Source organism: Typopeltis vanoorti, chromosome 22, assembly GCF_054136105.1.
Source record: "Typopeltis vanoorti isolate ZY-2024b chromosome 22, IOZ_Tvanoo_1.0, whole genome shotgun sequence".
In the NCBI taxonomy this organism is placed as follows: Eukaryota; Metazoa; Arthropoda; class Arachnida; order Uropygi; family Thelyphonidae; genus Typopeltis; species Typopeltis vanoorti.
The window spans coordinates 68,168,128-68,184,446 of NC_143570.1; the positions used below are offsets into that span (position 1 = coordinate 68,168,128).

The 16,319-nt window shown below is 33.9% G+C and overlaps 1 protein-coding gene across 1 annotated transcript in view; it reads left to right on the forward strand.

Moving 5' to 3' along the window:
* The window catches only part of LOC150094475 (neuroligin-4, X-linked-like), a 352,524-nt gene that overhangs the window by 92,227 nt on the left and 243,978 nt on the right, over positions 1–16,319 (forward strand). The window lies entirely within an intron of this gene.

The following is a 16,319-nucleotide window of genomic DNA, read 5'->3' on the forward strand; positions in this document are numbered from 1 at the left end:
TATTTTATTTTAGTGGTAGAATACTTAACAAAGAAATGGAGACATCAAAGTATTTAAGATAAAGCAGTGAAATAGTTCGCATTCATTACAAAGCCTCATTTCCCATCTGAAAGTCATTGAATAGAAAACAAATGAAAATAGGCGTTTCGGAATAAAGACAACTGTCTTTATTCCGATCATGGTCAGCATATTTAATAAATGCAGTAGTCTCTTGAAATATATTATGCTTATACTGATATTTGTTACTAGTCAGGAACCGAAAAACTATAATGCATTTTCTGCTTGTGTTTGTGCTACATAAAAACAGTCAGCCTTTTTTGTGTAGAAAAATGAGCACCTTGAATCCTTTATTTTAAAAATAAATATGTAAAATCAATGTTCGTTGTCATTTTAAATATATTTTATTTGGGGATACATACATACTCTTCCTAGTGATGCTCATGAATGTGCATTGATTACACTTTTTATTATATTGATTACATTGATATATATATATATATATATATATATATATATATATACATTGACTATGTTGATTATACATTGATTATATTGATATATATATATATATATACATACATTGATTATACAAAGTATTGATTATACTTAAATTTGCTACCCACCATTATACAGTCTAATAATATACGAGTTTAAGTTTAATATACGAGAATATACTCGAACTTGTTTAAGTACTTCCATAGGGCAGTCAGTTGTCATGACGGATTGGATTTGATCCCCTCTAAGTTGTGACAAACATTTATAATGGCTTATCAACTATCAGGTCGATTAGTCAATAGATTTCACACCGAGGTGATAGAGTTTATTTTTCGGAAACTTGAGTTTTTCTTCTGCAAAACAAACCTGATGCCAAGAGTATATATAGGAAATGACAAATATAACTACTATAGTGATAGTTTGTTTTGTTAATAACATAGTTTTATTCTAAGTTTATGAAAGGCTGAGTTACTTTGCCGTATTATAACAATATGTTGTGCTTGATAAGATGAGAAGTATTCTCGATGCACGCTGTTGCACGAGACTGTTCTAGGAGGATGATAGCTTAGAAATATTCTTATTGTCTCGACTCCGATTATCATCTCCAATTCTGGCCTTGGGGTCAAGAACTTTGGTTGATGTCAAGTACACAGAGATACTGTTTTTGATCGGGGGCACTTGACTGATGATTTATAGCCGGTAACTGCCACGAGTCTTTACTGTTACTGGTAAATTTTATTCCATTCCATTTGGTTTGGGGGACAGCCCTCATATTTTGGTCGCTGAACATACTTTGACAGAGCCATAAAATTAGTGCTTAAATCGATTTATCTTAAGGCGACATACTCATTATAAATTCCATTTATACAGTTTAAATCGATTTGCCATCTGCAAAGTATCTACTATGAATTGAAAAAAGAAAAAGAGTAAGAGATGTGGGGGTATTATATTTATTATATTATATTATATTAACTTATACTGTTTTTTGATTAAATATTAGCCTTATTTTGAGTTAGTTAGTGTCGAGGTGAAAAATATGCTATTCCCAGACCATACTACAAAAGTTTACTACTAAGGAAAATATAACTACACGGCATTTGGGATTTTCTTAATTTTAACTGTTCCCGGAGAAAGTTCTCTTTTGGCAGTCACTGTCTTCCTTCCCTGGGCGAACAAGTGCAGATCTAGTTTTGATTTTTTATCCGGATGATCTTAAGACTTAGTTAGGTTATTATTTTTTCAAGAAATAACTCACATTTTGTGACGCTTAATTCTTTTGTGACTTGAGATCCTCGCTAGTAATTTGTGTAGTTCTTTGTTCACAGGAGCGTCATTACGGCATTTATTTTTATTTTTATTCCTTTCTTTTAAATGGCTAAGCATGTATACAATAGCTGCCTAGAGTAAGCGTAACAAGAGATATTTTTCTATGACATGAATAATAGATTGAGATGCAACGAAGCCTAAATGTATCTTTGTTCATTCTTGCTATTTAATCATTTTACTATCGTTCTACATTTTTAATCCAGAAAATTTAAATTAAAAAGTACTGGAAGAATAAGAACTGCATTTATAGCGGACTGGCATTTTAACAAATAATCTAAAATTAATTGCATTTTATAATAGTTTTGAATAAGTAAATTAGAGATCATGTACTACCATCATATGCACGAAAAATGTGATAATAGTGATGTCAATTTGGAGCTATACATAAGTGTAAAATACATCCTATGATTGGAAGAAGAAATAGTTCCTTGTGCTTTTGATCTTCCTCATCTCACCTACTATTAATTTGAACTCTGATACTTAGTCAAAACTAAGACTTCACACCGGAATGATATTTCCTGTTTTCTTTTCTTACAAACGTTTTAACCACTTCACAGGTTTCGTAATTAATATAAATTGAAGAATATGTGAAGGATATGGAAAAATGTCACTTATGTGTAAAGATTTGTGCTGAATCTGCAAATATCATAGTAAATATTAAGTCTTCTGCTCCTTATAATTAATGAGACAGTCATTCCTAATATGTATATATATATATATATATATATATATATATATATATATATATATATATATATATATATCCCTCACTTTATAGTTGTCTAATTCTATACTGAAGTTTGTTCATCGAAATAGATGGATTCCCATCAGAGGCGTAGCTAGGGAGGAGCGGAGGGGCTGTCCGTCACGGGCAGCACTTTGAACCTTTTTGAACTTTTATAGTTAATTCTAAAATACACTCTGGAGAACTCATTTTCAAATATTATAATACTACTGCGAATTTTCTTCACATTGATGTAAGTGTTGCTAGTTGTGAGAGAAGTTTTCCTAAATAAAATTGATTAAAAATTACCTACATTACTGTGAAATAGACTTTGCCAATGTCATCGACGATTTTGCTAACCAAAATTAAGCAAGAAAAATAACATTTTAGAATGTTGAAATTAAAGTTTTACTTAAAAAATAAACATAGTGTTTTAATTTATTTTCCTATACGCTGTTTTGACTTTTTGTAGTATTTTTGGTGTGTATGGAGAGGGGCGGCAAATTCACGGATCGTCCCGGGGGGCAAAAGCTCTAGCTACACCACTGGTTCCCATTATTTCTCTAAGCGCCATTTTGCTATTATCAATACAATTATTATTGTTTAAATTTCGCTCATTATAAGCACGCTCTCCGTGACTCAATTGTACATCAGTGTGTGTGTGTGTGTGTGTGTGTGTGTGTGTGTGGATTCACGGTTATAAAATTTTTAGCACTAGTTTTACACTCATTGACACACAATATTGCGTTACTGAATTCATAAAAGCTAAATTAATAACAAATTAATAAGTAATACAAGCTCATTGGAAAATTATATTTGTCGTGTAGCATTTAATATGATAAAAATTATGTATTAATATAACAGTAGATATCGATTTTACCAGGTGCCAATAAGGCTGTTATATCAGGTTATTTGCTAATACGAAGTACGTTGTTATTTCTATTATTATTTAATAAAAGCGTTTCATTTCAGGTACATATGACGTCATATTTCCATGAAATTTAGCAGTAAACAGGACTAAGATAAGTGTGACTTAAGGCTTTCGTATTATCAGCAACATTGCATTCTACTATTCTATATGGTGCCATTTGGTGAATGTATGTTTTGAATGTATGTCACTGTGATAAAAAATACTTTCAAAAGTTCTGCATTCGATTCAAGTTACTGCATATTAATACCACGTATATGCAAACTGTATTTTGAATTGGGGAGGTGGGGGAAACGATATCCGCCTTACCGGTAAACGTTACTTACGTTCAGCATAGTTTTTGAATGTTTTAATCATTAATACTTTTTTGAATATTTGCCATCTATGAAAACTTTTTTGTTTTTAATTTAGATTCTTTCTTCAAAATCGTTGGTCAACCATCGTTTAAATGCAGTAAGCATTAACATCAAAATCATAGTATGATTCAGTAAAAACTAAAAAGTTAGTTACAGAGTAGGAGCATACAGTGAAAGACATTTTTTTTTACCCAAAAACATGTCTCTTACACAAGGAACACCCAGTCTCTTCATGCTTGACCTCGACAGTACTCCTCATACGAAGGGAAAATATTATTGAGGATATTCCTACTCCGTCTAGGTACAGTATGGAAGAGTAATTGGCTGCAGGATTATTCGCTAGCTGATGCGTTACCAATATGATAGCTCAGGCTTAAGGAAACGCTTCTGCTATACCGTCAGGTGAGTGTGATAGTGGCTCCCTAGTTAAATTAGTGTGTTAGGCATGCCCATGAGGTTGCCATCGCACTACGCGTAAGAATAGAAGGGGAAGATCAGAACCGGAGACTCTGTCCTGGAGAAATGGCAACGGCCTTTTCAGGAAGGTTGTCATTTAGCCTAGTCTGTATATAATGCACTTAATGAAGCTAAAAATGTTTTAAATAAAAGCAAACAAAATCTCTCCATAGTAGCATAAAGTGTTGCCCGCTAAGTGCTTTCTAACACTTTGAACTATGGAGGAATTTATTTACAAGCGAAAAACGAGGTAGAAATTTATTAAAGACAAAAATTCTAATCAGTGTATGATCAGTATTTCTAGGCTGAAATAAAAGTAGAATATCACTTTCTGTTCTACTTAAATTTTTATTTACAGATAATTGCTATTTTGTTATATACTATCGGAATTAGTTGTGCTGAGAGAAATATTTTTATGAACTGTTGTCTCTAATATTCAAGTAGCACCGTGAATAATGCACGGTGTTTCGGACACCTTCATGATTCTGAATTTTGATGCATGACTGAATAAAGAAATCGGCTTTATATCAAAACTTGAAATAAAAGTATCCAGAAATTTAGTTTCTGTGATTTCATACGATCTACTAAAAGTCGAATAATTTCCATAGAAAGTAAATATTGTCAGAAAGTTTTTTTCTGATAAGAAACTGCGCACAGCTGTATCCATATATTTTTACACGGTTTTATTTCGCTGTGGTTATTTATACAAGTCACCCTATCAGAATTTCAAATTTGTTTAGAAGTTTCGAGTTAGAAATCTTCTAAACAAAGAGAAAAATTCAAATAAGAATAGTGTTCATTTAGTAGTATCGGGTGGAGTAAAGTTCTTTAACTTCAAGTTTCTCATAGAGATAGACCAGAACTTAAACCATTCATTGAACTACTGATGCACTACAGTGCAAAATTTAGTAATGCTATTGATACTAATTCGAATAAACAAAAAAAAATCAAACTCTTTTACTGAGAACAAAATCCTGTGACATTTTGTTATTCTATCTAAAATGAACTTGAGTAGTGCATTTATTGTATCATTCACACTGGTATTAAAATAAATTATTTTATTCTCTCCAATAAAGAACACATTCTAACTTCCTCAGACATAAAATTGTTACGTAAATAACCTCAAATGCACTCTAAAACTAACCTTTCTAGGACCATAGTAAATCACTCCAAGTAACAGACTACTTATGAAACCAGTAGTCTCGACTAAAGTGATGCTGTTTTTTATACTATTTAATCCTGCACTTTAAATTATAACCATTTTCACCATCTTCAAATTATGTGAGAATGAGAAATATTATCTTATGACAGAAATCCTGAGAGACTATCGAATTTGACAACAATAAGCAATTTGTGGAAACTAAGTTATATAGAATAAAGAAATTATATTATAGGAATGGAGTTATGGATGAATCCGACTGTTAGACTTAGTTTATCCATATATATATATATATATATATATACACACACACACACAAATATATAGACAAAATAAATATATATAGAGAGTAAATATATTGACATTAAAAAAAGAAACTAAAAAAATTACAAAGTATCGCGAGTTGCAAATAGAAGTTGAACGAATTTGGCAAAAGAAAACGAAAGTTCTTCCCATAATAATAGGTACTTTAGGCGCCATCCCACTACACTGAACAAACCATCTAAAAGCACTCGAGTGAGATGGATTAAAAACCGGGTAGTAGCAAAAGGCAGCTTTGTTCGGCACAGCATTCATATTCAGAAGGTATTTCCACAACTCATAGGCCCTTGGGTAGGGATAGAATTAATGGATTATAACCCGCTTTGTATTTAAGGCTGAGGAAACAAATCAAGTTTGGATGAATATTATATATATATATATATATATATGTGTGTGTGTGTGTGTGTGATGATCAGCTTTTACTCGGTTGTTATACATTTGAAAAAAATATATATTTAATGACTATAAGATCGAGATAACATATAAAGATTTTAATGATAAATACTACATAATCGATACATAAAAACGTTGTATTTTTTCAAGTTGTTCCAACTGGAGTGCCAATGTTTGTTGCAATTGTGCGTGCAGGTTCACGTGAACGACTATGTGAGGCAATTTGTACCTGTAATTTCCAGTTTGTTAAATAATTCAATGTTTATTAGTATTATTTTCCTTTATAAATACCTGAAGAAGGCTGCTATATGCCGAAACTATAAATCATTAAAATCTTTATATGTTATCCTCGGTCTTATAGTCATTAAATCTATATTTTTTTCAAATATATGAAAATTTTTTACCTTGGGGATAATATATATTAAGGATACCAAGTAATTTTATAAACTTGGTTTTTTTACTCCTTCTCCCAAGTAAGAAAAACAGTTAAGTTTGCGCCTGAACGTAGTTCAAGTCTAAAAGGTAGTGCAACACCAGGTCAACTCGTTGTAAAGGTGGGTAAAGTTCTGATCACTATTCTTGGTATTTCCCATTTTTTCCTGAAAAAATGGGAAATATATAAAATATATATAATATATATAAATATATAAACTTCCTTTCATAAAATATATAAAAGGTTGTTTATAAAATTACTTGGTATTCTTAATATATATATATATATATATATATATATATATATATATATATATATATATATATATATATATATATTTATAAAAATAAATTTAACTGACTAGAACCCGAGAAAGTATAACAAAAACCTTTAATACATCACAACTAGTTTCATCGGTGATCCGACTTCTTCAGGTGAGAAATAAAAACATAAGACATAAAATAACACGGTAAAAAATGAACTTTACAGCTTAATAAAAAGCAGAATAATAACAGTCATATTTGAATAGGTGACCGCGTGCTACCGTTGGCATGAGTAGAACGTGTGCGACAGCTAATTTTTGAGCGCCAGTACTGGATTACTGCGCTATGGGAATCGGGTAAATTGTAGCTAAGATTATTGTTTAAATGTGAAGGGTCCAGAACTATTTCTTTTGATTCGATGATTCTTCTTTCGAATTCATCCTTGCAAATATATAAATTAGTAGTGCGTTCCCAATCAACTTGATGTGGCTGTTCTTCAAGGTTAGAGTTTGCCGAGAAAAGGACATGACTGGAAAGGGCGCTCGCTCGTGCTCTACTGTAGGAGATGTCACGTCTATGTTCCTCAAGACGAAGTGAAACAGATTTGTCTGTCTGGCCAAAATAAGGTCGACCACAGTTGCACAAAACTTTATAAACACCAGGAAAATGCAGATGGTTGTGTTTTGGTCGACTCAGAAAAGAACGAAGTTTTGGCAGCGTAGTATAGTCGGTCTTTATGTTGAATTTTTTCAGAATCTTAGCTAGTTTTGGGGTAAGAGTGCTGATAAAAGGCAACTGTATATGAGTGATAGGGTTGGAGTCATCTTCTTGTCGAGGATGTTGGCGTGGTCTCAAGCGTTTAGTGATGTTACGAGACGAATATCCATTATTTAAGAAGGTGTTTTTCAGGAAGTTAAGCTCTGTTTGAAGGTCTTCTTCTGTGGAAATGAGACATCTTGCTCGATGGGCGAGGGTGGAGATGATGCCCAGTTTCTGAGGTGGGAAGTGATGAGAAGAACCATGTAAATACCTATCACTATCACCAATACCATGTAAATACCTATCACCAACCCTATCACTCATATACAGTTGCCTTTTATCAGCACTCTTACCCCAAAACTAGCTAAGATTCTGAAAAAATTCAACATAAAGACCGACTATACTACGCTGCCAAAACTTCGTTCTTTTCTGAGTCGACCAAAACCAAAATACAACCATCTGCATTTTCCTGGTGTTTATAAAGTTTTGTGCAACTGTGGTCGACCTTATTTTGGCCAGACAGACAAATCTGTTTCACTTCGTCTTGAGGAACATAGACGTGACATCTCCTACAGTAGAGCACGAGCGAGCGCCCTTTCCAGTCATGTCCTTTTCTCGGCAAACTCTAACCTTGAAGAACAGCCACATCAAGTTGATTGGGAACGCACTACTAATTTATATATTTGCAAGGATGAATTCGAAAGAAGAATCATCGAATCAAAAGAAATAGTTCTGGACCCTTCACATTTAAACAATAATCTTAGCTACAATTTACCCGATTCCCATAGCGCAGTAATCCAGTACTGGCGCTCAAAAATTAGCTGTCGCACACGTTCTACTCATGCCAACGGTAGCACGCGGTCACCTATTCAAATATGACTGTTATTATTCTGCTTTTTATTAAGCTGTAAAGTTCATTTTTTACCGTGTTATTTTATGTCTTATGTTTTTATTTCTCACCTGAAGAAGTCGGATCACCGATGAAACTAGTTGTGATGTATTAAAGGTTTTTGTTATACTTTCTCGGGTTCTAGTCAGTTAAATTTATTTTTATAAATGAATACATCCCGAGTAAATCCTAATTTCAACAATATATATATATATATATATATATATATATATATATATATATATATATATAAAATAAGTTTAATGACTATTACCGAGAGAAAAGATGGCAAGATATATTTAAAAATATACTACTAGTTTACTAGTTTCGTTACAAGAACATCATCAGGTATCATACTCAAAGAAGTATATAAAAAACTACAGAGACTTAACATTGTACTAACAGAACAAGTGAAAAACAGTAGCATGTTTGAAAAAATGCAAGTATGAGTTCCATACAAACGAATACTACGCGCTGTCGCGAGTGCGCCAGTACTGAACAGAAGCAACGTGTGCGTCCGAGAGATTGTAACTTAGGCTGTTATTGATATGAGAGGAATCTAGAGAAATTTCTCTTGATTCAACAATCTTTCTTTCCAGTTCATCGTAGCACACATGGATATTAGCAGTTTGAGTCCAGTTTACAATGTGCTGGCGGCCTTCGTCTGAGTTAGCAGAAAAGAGAACGTGGCTAGAGAGAGCGCTAGCTCTAGTCCTGTTATAGGAGATATCTCTACGGTGTTCATCCAAACGTAGAAGGATGGATTTAGCAGTCTGTCCATAATATGGCTTTCCGCAATCACATAAAATCTTGTAGACTCCTGGAAACTGAGTAGGAAGATGTTTCTGTTTATATTGGCAAAGTAATGAACGAAGTTTTGGAAGCGTAGTGTAGCACGTTTTGAAGTTAAATTTCTTGAGAATGTTAGCCAGTTTTGGTGAAAGAGAGCTGATGTAAGGTAAGGAGATGAAGGCTCTTGGGAGAGGGGGATCTTCAGCAGTAGTTGAGTGCCTGGGGGAAAGAAATTTGTCAATCTTCTTTGGAGAGAAGCCATTGTTGATAAACGTTTTTTTAAGAAAACTGAGTTCATTTATAATTTCTGTTTCTTCTGTAAGTAATGATTTGGCTCGGTGGGCTAAAGTGGAAATAATACCACATTTTTGTGGGGGATAATGATGGGAGGAAGCATGAAGGTATCTGTCAGTATGAGTAGGCTTTCTAAAAATTGAGATTTTAATGTTCTCAGCACATCTGGTAAGTTTGAGGTCTAAAAAGGGAAGACAGTCATCCGATTCCAGTTCGAGGGTGAAAGAGATTTTTTCGTGGCATTTGTTTAGGTGGTCTAAAAATAAATAGAGGTTATTGACGCCGTCTTCCCAGATGAGGAAAATATCATCAATATATCTGAACCAGACTTTTGGTTTAAAGTGAAAGGAGTTAATAGCTTTTCCTTCAAATTCGTTGAGAAATATATCCGCAAGAATCGGAGAGAGTGGGCTGCCCATAGCCAGACCTGAGTTTTGTAAGTAGATCTAGTTGTCATATTTGAAGTATCCTGACTTTATGCAATGGGAGAGAAGATCTACTTACAAAACTCAGGTCTGGCTATGGGCAGCCCACTCTCTCCGATTCTTGCGGATATATTTCTCAACGAATTTGAAGGAAAAGCTATTAACTCCTTTCACTTTAAACCAAAAGTCTGGTTCAGATATATTGATGATATTTTCCTCATCTGGGAAGACGGCGTCAATAACCTCTATTTATTTTTAGACCACCTAAACAAATGCCACGAAAAAATCTCTTTCACCCTCGAACTGGAATCGGATGACTGTCTTCCCTTTTTAGACCTCAAACTTACCAGATGTGCTGAGAACATTAAAATCTCAATTTTTAGAAAGCCTACTCATACTGACAGATACCTTCATGCTTCCTCCCATCATTATCCCCCACAAAAATGTGGTATTATTTCCACTTTAGCCCACCGAGCCAAATCATTACTTACAGAAGAAACAGAAATTATAAATGAACTCAGTTTTCTTAAAAAAACGTTTATCAACAATGGCTTCTCTCCAAAGAAGATTGACAAATTTCTTTCCCCCAGGCACTCAACTACTGCTGAAGATCCCCCTCTCCCAAGAGCCTTCATCTCCTTACCTTACATCAGCTCTCTTTCACCAAAACTGGCTAACATTCTCAAGAAATTTAACTTCAAAACGTGCTACACTACGCTTCCAAAACTTCGTTCATTACTTTGCCAATATAAACAGAAACATCTTCCTACTCAGTTTCCAGGAGTCTACAAGATTTTATGTGATTGCGGAAAGCCATATTATGGACAGACTGCTAAATCCATCCTTCTACGTTTGGATGAACACCGTAGAGATATCTCCTATAACAGGACTAGAGCTAGCGCTCTCTCTAGCCACGTTCTCTTTTCTGCTAACTCAGACGAATGCCGCCAGCACATTGTAAACTGGACTCAAACTGCTAATATCCATGTGTGCTACGATGAACTGGAAAGAAAGATTGTTGAATCAAGAGAAATTTCTCTAGATTCCTCTCATATCAATAACAGCCTAAGTTACAATCTCTCGGACGCACACGTTGCTTCTGTTCAGTACTGGCGCACTCGCGACAGCGCGTAGTATTCGTTTGTATGGAACTCATACTTGCATTTTTTCAAACATGCTACTGTTTTTCACTTGTTCTGTTAGTACAATGTTAAGTCTCTGTAGTTTTTTATATACTTCTTTGAGTATGATACCTGATGATGTTCTTGTAACGAAACTAGTAAACTAGTAGTATATTGTTAAATATATCTTGCCATCTTTTCTCTCGGTAATAGTCATTAAACTTATTTTATAATATTCCAACCGAGTTAAAATGAATTGTCAAAATATATATATATATATATATATATATATATATATATATATATAATCTCTATCAGTTCTACATATGAGACTGGACAAAAAAAGAAGTTATGTACAGAAGGAATGTATGCCATTCCTTCTGTACACATGTGTGCAGAAGAGTGTGCTCGGTATTTATTTCAGCTGAAGGAAACACAAGCATTTTGATACGAAATTTAAGAGATATGATAGTGATCTTACCCTGATGTGAGACATAGAGTGAATTTCTACGTTTACATTTTCAAGAAATTCTTATTACTGCCAACATAACATCCGTTTCTTTTTCTTTTTCAGTTTGAACTATCTTGAAATAAAATCGAGGTTATGTTGGCCATAATAAGAATTCCTTCGAAATGTAAACGTCGATTACATTTCGAAGGTATGCTGCCAAAGCCTTTCCTTTGAAATATGCAGTGTAATTTTCTCCACATTATAAGCAATCTATTGAAAATTTTTTTCACTTGGTTATAATATAAATTAAAGTTGCCAAGAAATTTTATTCTTGTCTTGGCTATTTTAATTCAAGTGTAAAGAAACAAAGTTTGCACGTGAAGTATCTTTACTACTGGGTTACTTGTATTCGTTTATAGAGGCTAATGACTTCAATAATTTGCCATACTATCCCATAATGCAAAGCACATCCTCTTTCCGATGTGTAAAATGTTATGCATTATAGGAATGGCCACTACCCAGATCGGTTTCGACCTTTATTCAGGTCTCATCAGTGGGAGCCAGAACCAAAAGAGATACAAAGGTTGAAGTAATGCATAAATCATATACCCGCATACAAGTAGTGAAAAGGTGTATCATCTTATTAGTAAGTGTTAATATTATGCATTAATTAATTCATGCATAGTATTATACACTGCCGAAATGGGGTGTGTTTTGCACTATGGGATACAAAGGCAATTGATGTGATGTAATTAGCCTCTATACACTGTAAGAGTAGCCCAGTGGTGAAAAGAGTTACATCATTATTATAATACGTTTTAACTTTAGCATCGGTGTTTCCTTCAGTGTTATTGGTGTTTTCTTCTGATGAAATAAATACTGCGTTAATGAGTGCAGTTATTTTCAAGAGTTTTTAGAAAATCTAGTTTATTCTATTCTATGTAGGGACTTAAATTCTAAAGCATTTGTCAGAACAAATAGAAAATGACAAATATATGCAAAAGTTATCACCCTATAACGGTGTCTGCAATTTATACAATATTCTGTTAACAGTCTTCATTGCTTTGCTGAAATTTCCGGTGAGCAACTTCTATGAGCCTCAAGTCTACTTGAGATCAGTCACGTGTGCATTGTTTGCTAGTCTGGTTGGTCGAGTGGTTAGCGTATCCGCTCTTCGACCAACAGGCTGGGGACTTGAACCCACCATGGGCACGGATGTCTGTGAATATTTTTAGATATGAGAGGTGAATTTCATCGCTCGCTGTGAGATTACCGTTCTGCTAATCGGAGGTAACTTGAGAAAGTTCCATGTTTTGTCTGTGTAGAGCAAGGTTTCCGAATTATGTAAAAATACAAAAATAAAAAGAAACAAATAAATAATAAAAGTAAAAAAAAAAATCATCAGCACGCTCACTGTATGAATACACTATACGTGATATTTCAGCTACAAATCTTTAATTCATTCGACTAAGCCGCCTACTCTTGGAACTCCTAATGAACTTCGACTTAATAGTATATGAGATTATTTAAATTAAGGGGATATTAAATCCCACATTGTTTTAAAACCGAATAAGAAACTCAAAGATTGGAATCAGAGAGATTCATGCCGATATAGAAACTATAAAGTATCGGCGACACTAGCGTTAGCTAATGCAAGTGACCCTAGTACGTAGTACAATACCGGACAACTCGTAGCAAAGGTGGTAAAGTTCTGATCGCTATTCTTTAGGTATTATTTTCCATAATGTAAAAACTTCCAAATGGTGGGTAGTGACCTCCCACCATAACACCATAATGTAATAACAGCATACATTTCCTAGGAAATGTGTTTTTACATTATGGAAAATACCTAAGAATAGCGATCAGAACTTTACCACCTTTGCTACGAGTTGTCCGGTATTGTACTACGTACTAGGGTCACTTGCATTGGCTAACGCTAGTGTCGCCGATACTTTATAGTTTCTATATCGGCATGAAACTCTCTGATTCCAATCTTTGAGTTTCTTATTCGGTTTTAAAACAATGTGGGATTTAATATCCCCTTGATTTAAATAATGTTTATATCGCCGAAATGAAGCTTATTAGCTCTTTATATTTAAATATATGAGATTATTTATTATTATGCGACACCTCCAAGTAGTCATTACATGAGTACATTATACACCCTATAACCCACCAGCTACCTCAGTGTTTCTTAAAGTGTATTCGGGGAACCAAGGTTCCGCGAAAACCTCCGTAGTCCAGGGTATACAGACCTTTATAACTGGTATTGCATGTCATGAGCCAAGACCACCTACCAAGTAGTGGCCATTCGCTGAGATAATTGTTGCCCTCGTCTTGGCAGTAACTCCATTTGACAGTGAAGGTGTCCTGTTTTTTTTTTTTTTGACCAAGTAACCAGAATAACGTCCAGGAGGTCAGTGACCAAGCAAGGCACTGGTGTCGATTAGTGGATGCCACGTTCCGCATGATCCCACAAATGTTCGATGGGATTTAGATCAAGAGAATTAGGTATCCATGGAAGCACGCGTAATGATTGGATATGCTCCTTGAATATGCTCGCACAAAACGAGTATTGTGACACGGAGCGTTGTCTCGCTGCAAGAGTCCGGATCCATATGACTGCATCGTCGCCATGTACAATCCCCAGATAAGAATTTAGAGGTTTCGAGGTGTGTTCAATGAGGATAAGAAGAACCAGTGATGTCAATGAGAACAATCCCTCTTACCAAGGTACCTTAACCACCGGTCTGTTTCCTGCCAACTGCACAACCATTGGTTGGCGAGAAACAGGCCCGGATGTGAGGAGGCCATAATGTTTTGGCTCAGGAGTATGTCATTTCTGGAATAGAGTAAATACAATCTGTCGATCTTAATTATATGGGGGACGGTCTTTTTCATTAATATTACTATAATTATTTATTAAATTTACCTATACTAGTAAACAGTGTAAGTTCCCAACTTCTGAAGAAAAGATAACTTTTTTGTCGGATTTTGGATCAGTTTCCTGATATAAAACAAAAGTTCTATATAGAATGAAGAAAACTGTGTTGGCAGATCTTCCCTCTGACAAAACATTTAAAAATTTGAAAAACAATTATTATTTAATAAATTTTTCAAAAATTAAAACCAAAATCGATCCTTTTAGTGAAACAACATATAGGATCCTTCTCTGTAGCAGCACTGTTGACAATGCCCTTTTATACAAAAAGTAACATAAGAACACTTATGTTACCTTTAGTATTATTATGCATCATTTGTTATTTTTGTATTTTGCACGTATCCGTTCATTGTCATAACCACTTCAGATAGTTTTATGAAAAGCTGTCTGAATAGGTTCTGAGATTCCCAGAAAAATAAATATTTTTATGTAAGGTTACACATTCAAAGTTTTAGGAGCACTGGTCTACACCACTTAATCCTCCATCTTCACTATTCACCCAGTCTACACACTACACCCTCTACAGGACAGTAATAGTATTTTTTCAGTTAATTGTGTAAAACGCCTTGCTACGAGGTTGGTTAACTCACCTTTAATTATTGTATTTTTTTAAATATAATAATCCTTATAAAGGATTCCTTTATAAGGATTCTTCCATATAAAGATTCCTTTTCAAGATGAACATAGAAATCGAGTCCTTTCTAATCTAATTGCGCAGTTTTTCGTTCTTGCCACGCTGCGAAGGCACTTGGAGATTTCATGTAAATAATGAATAAATTCTTATCTTAGATCAAGCTTGATTTATGAAAAAAAAATTTTTTTAAGTGATAGAACCTTTAATTTATCGAACGTTTTAATTATTTATATATAATCTGATGTATCGTATGTACACTTCGATCCTTAGCACATTTGAAGACGAAGTTGTGTTATAACATGGTTTCACATGAATCCTTTTTAACTTATTGCATATAGATATATGAGTTTGGACAATTTTTCTTTTCTTTTCCGATCTTTGGCACAATTGTTTGCACGATTTACGAGTCATGCAGAATAGCATTGCCACGATATAATTTCGTTCTGTTTAAAAATGATAAACTCACAGTGCTGATGGGCTTTGCATTTAGTATCAAAAGTCTTAATGCGTGGCCAATTAGATGTGGATGAGCTAATTAGATAATCCTGCTCTACAGATCAAACATGATTATTTTTAAGTCGCGTCAAGTCGGCGGTGTTCTCTCACCGAGCGTAAAAATCATCTTCAACCATATAATTAAGAAAAAGAGAGTAGGTAATGATAAAAGCGATTGATAATTTGGAACCAAATTAATTATCACTTCCCATATTCATTTTTTCTTTCAGTGATTTGATTCTGAAATGGAAAATATTAATTCTTAAACTGTTCGGACAACGAATCCGAGTAGATGTTTAAAGCAGCAAATCTATAAATAAACCATTGTTTTAAGTTTAAGTCTTAAGTAAATTTCAAAACATAGACGAGACTGGACATAACCAAAACTTATTCTGTACTTACATCGAATTATATATACATTCCTTGTGTGCGACTCACAATATTTAAAAAGAATATAATAAATTATAGATACAAAACCCGATTTTTTTCCAGGCGTTCGCAGTGAATTTTTTCTTAGTCTTTTAATTTCACCTTGTTAATCAACCGTGAATTCCTGATTAGATACTTACCACTTCTTGGAGTATCTTACATTACTTCATTTTATAGCTATTTCACTGATTTCTTTTTCACACAAGAGTTGCAAGCAATTCTACAGGGATTGCTA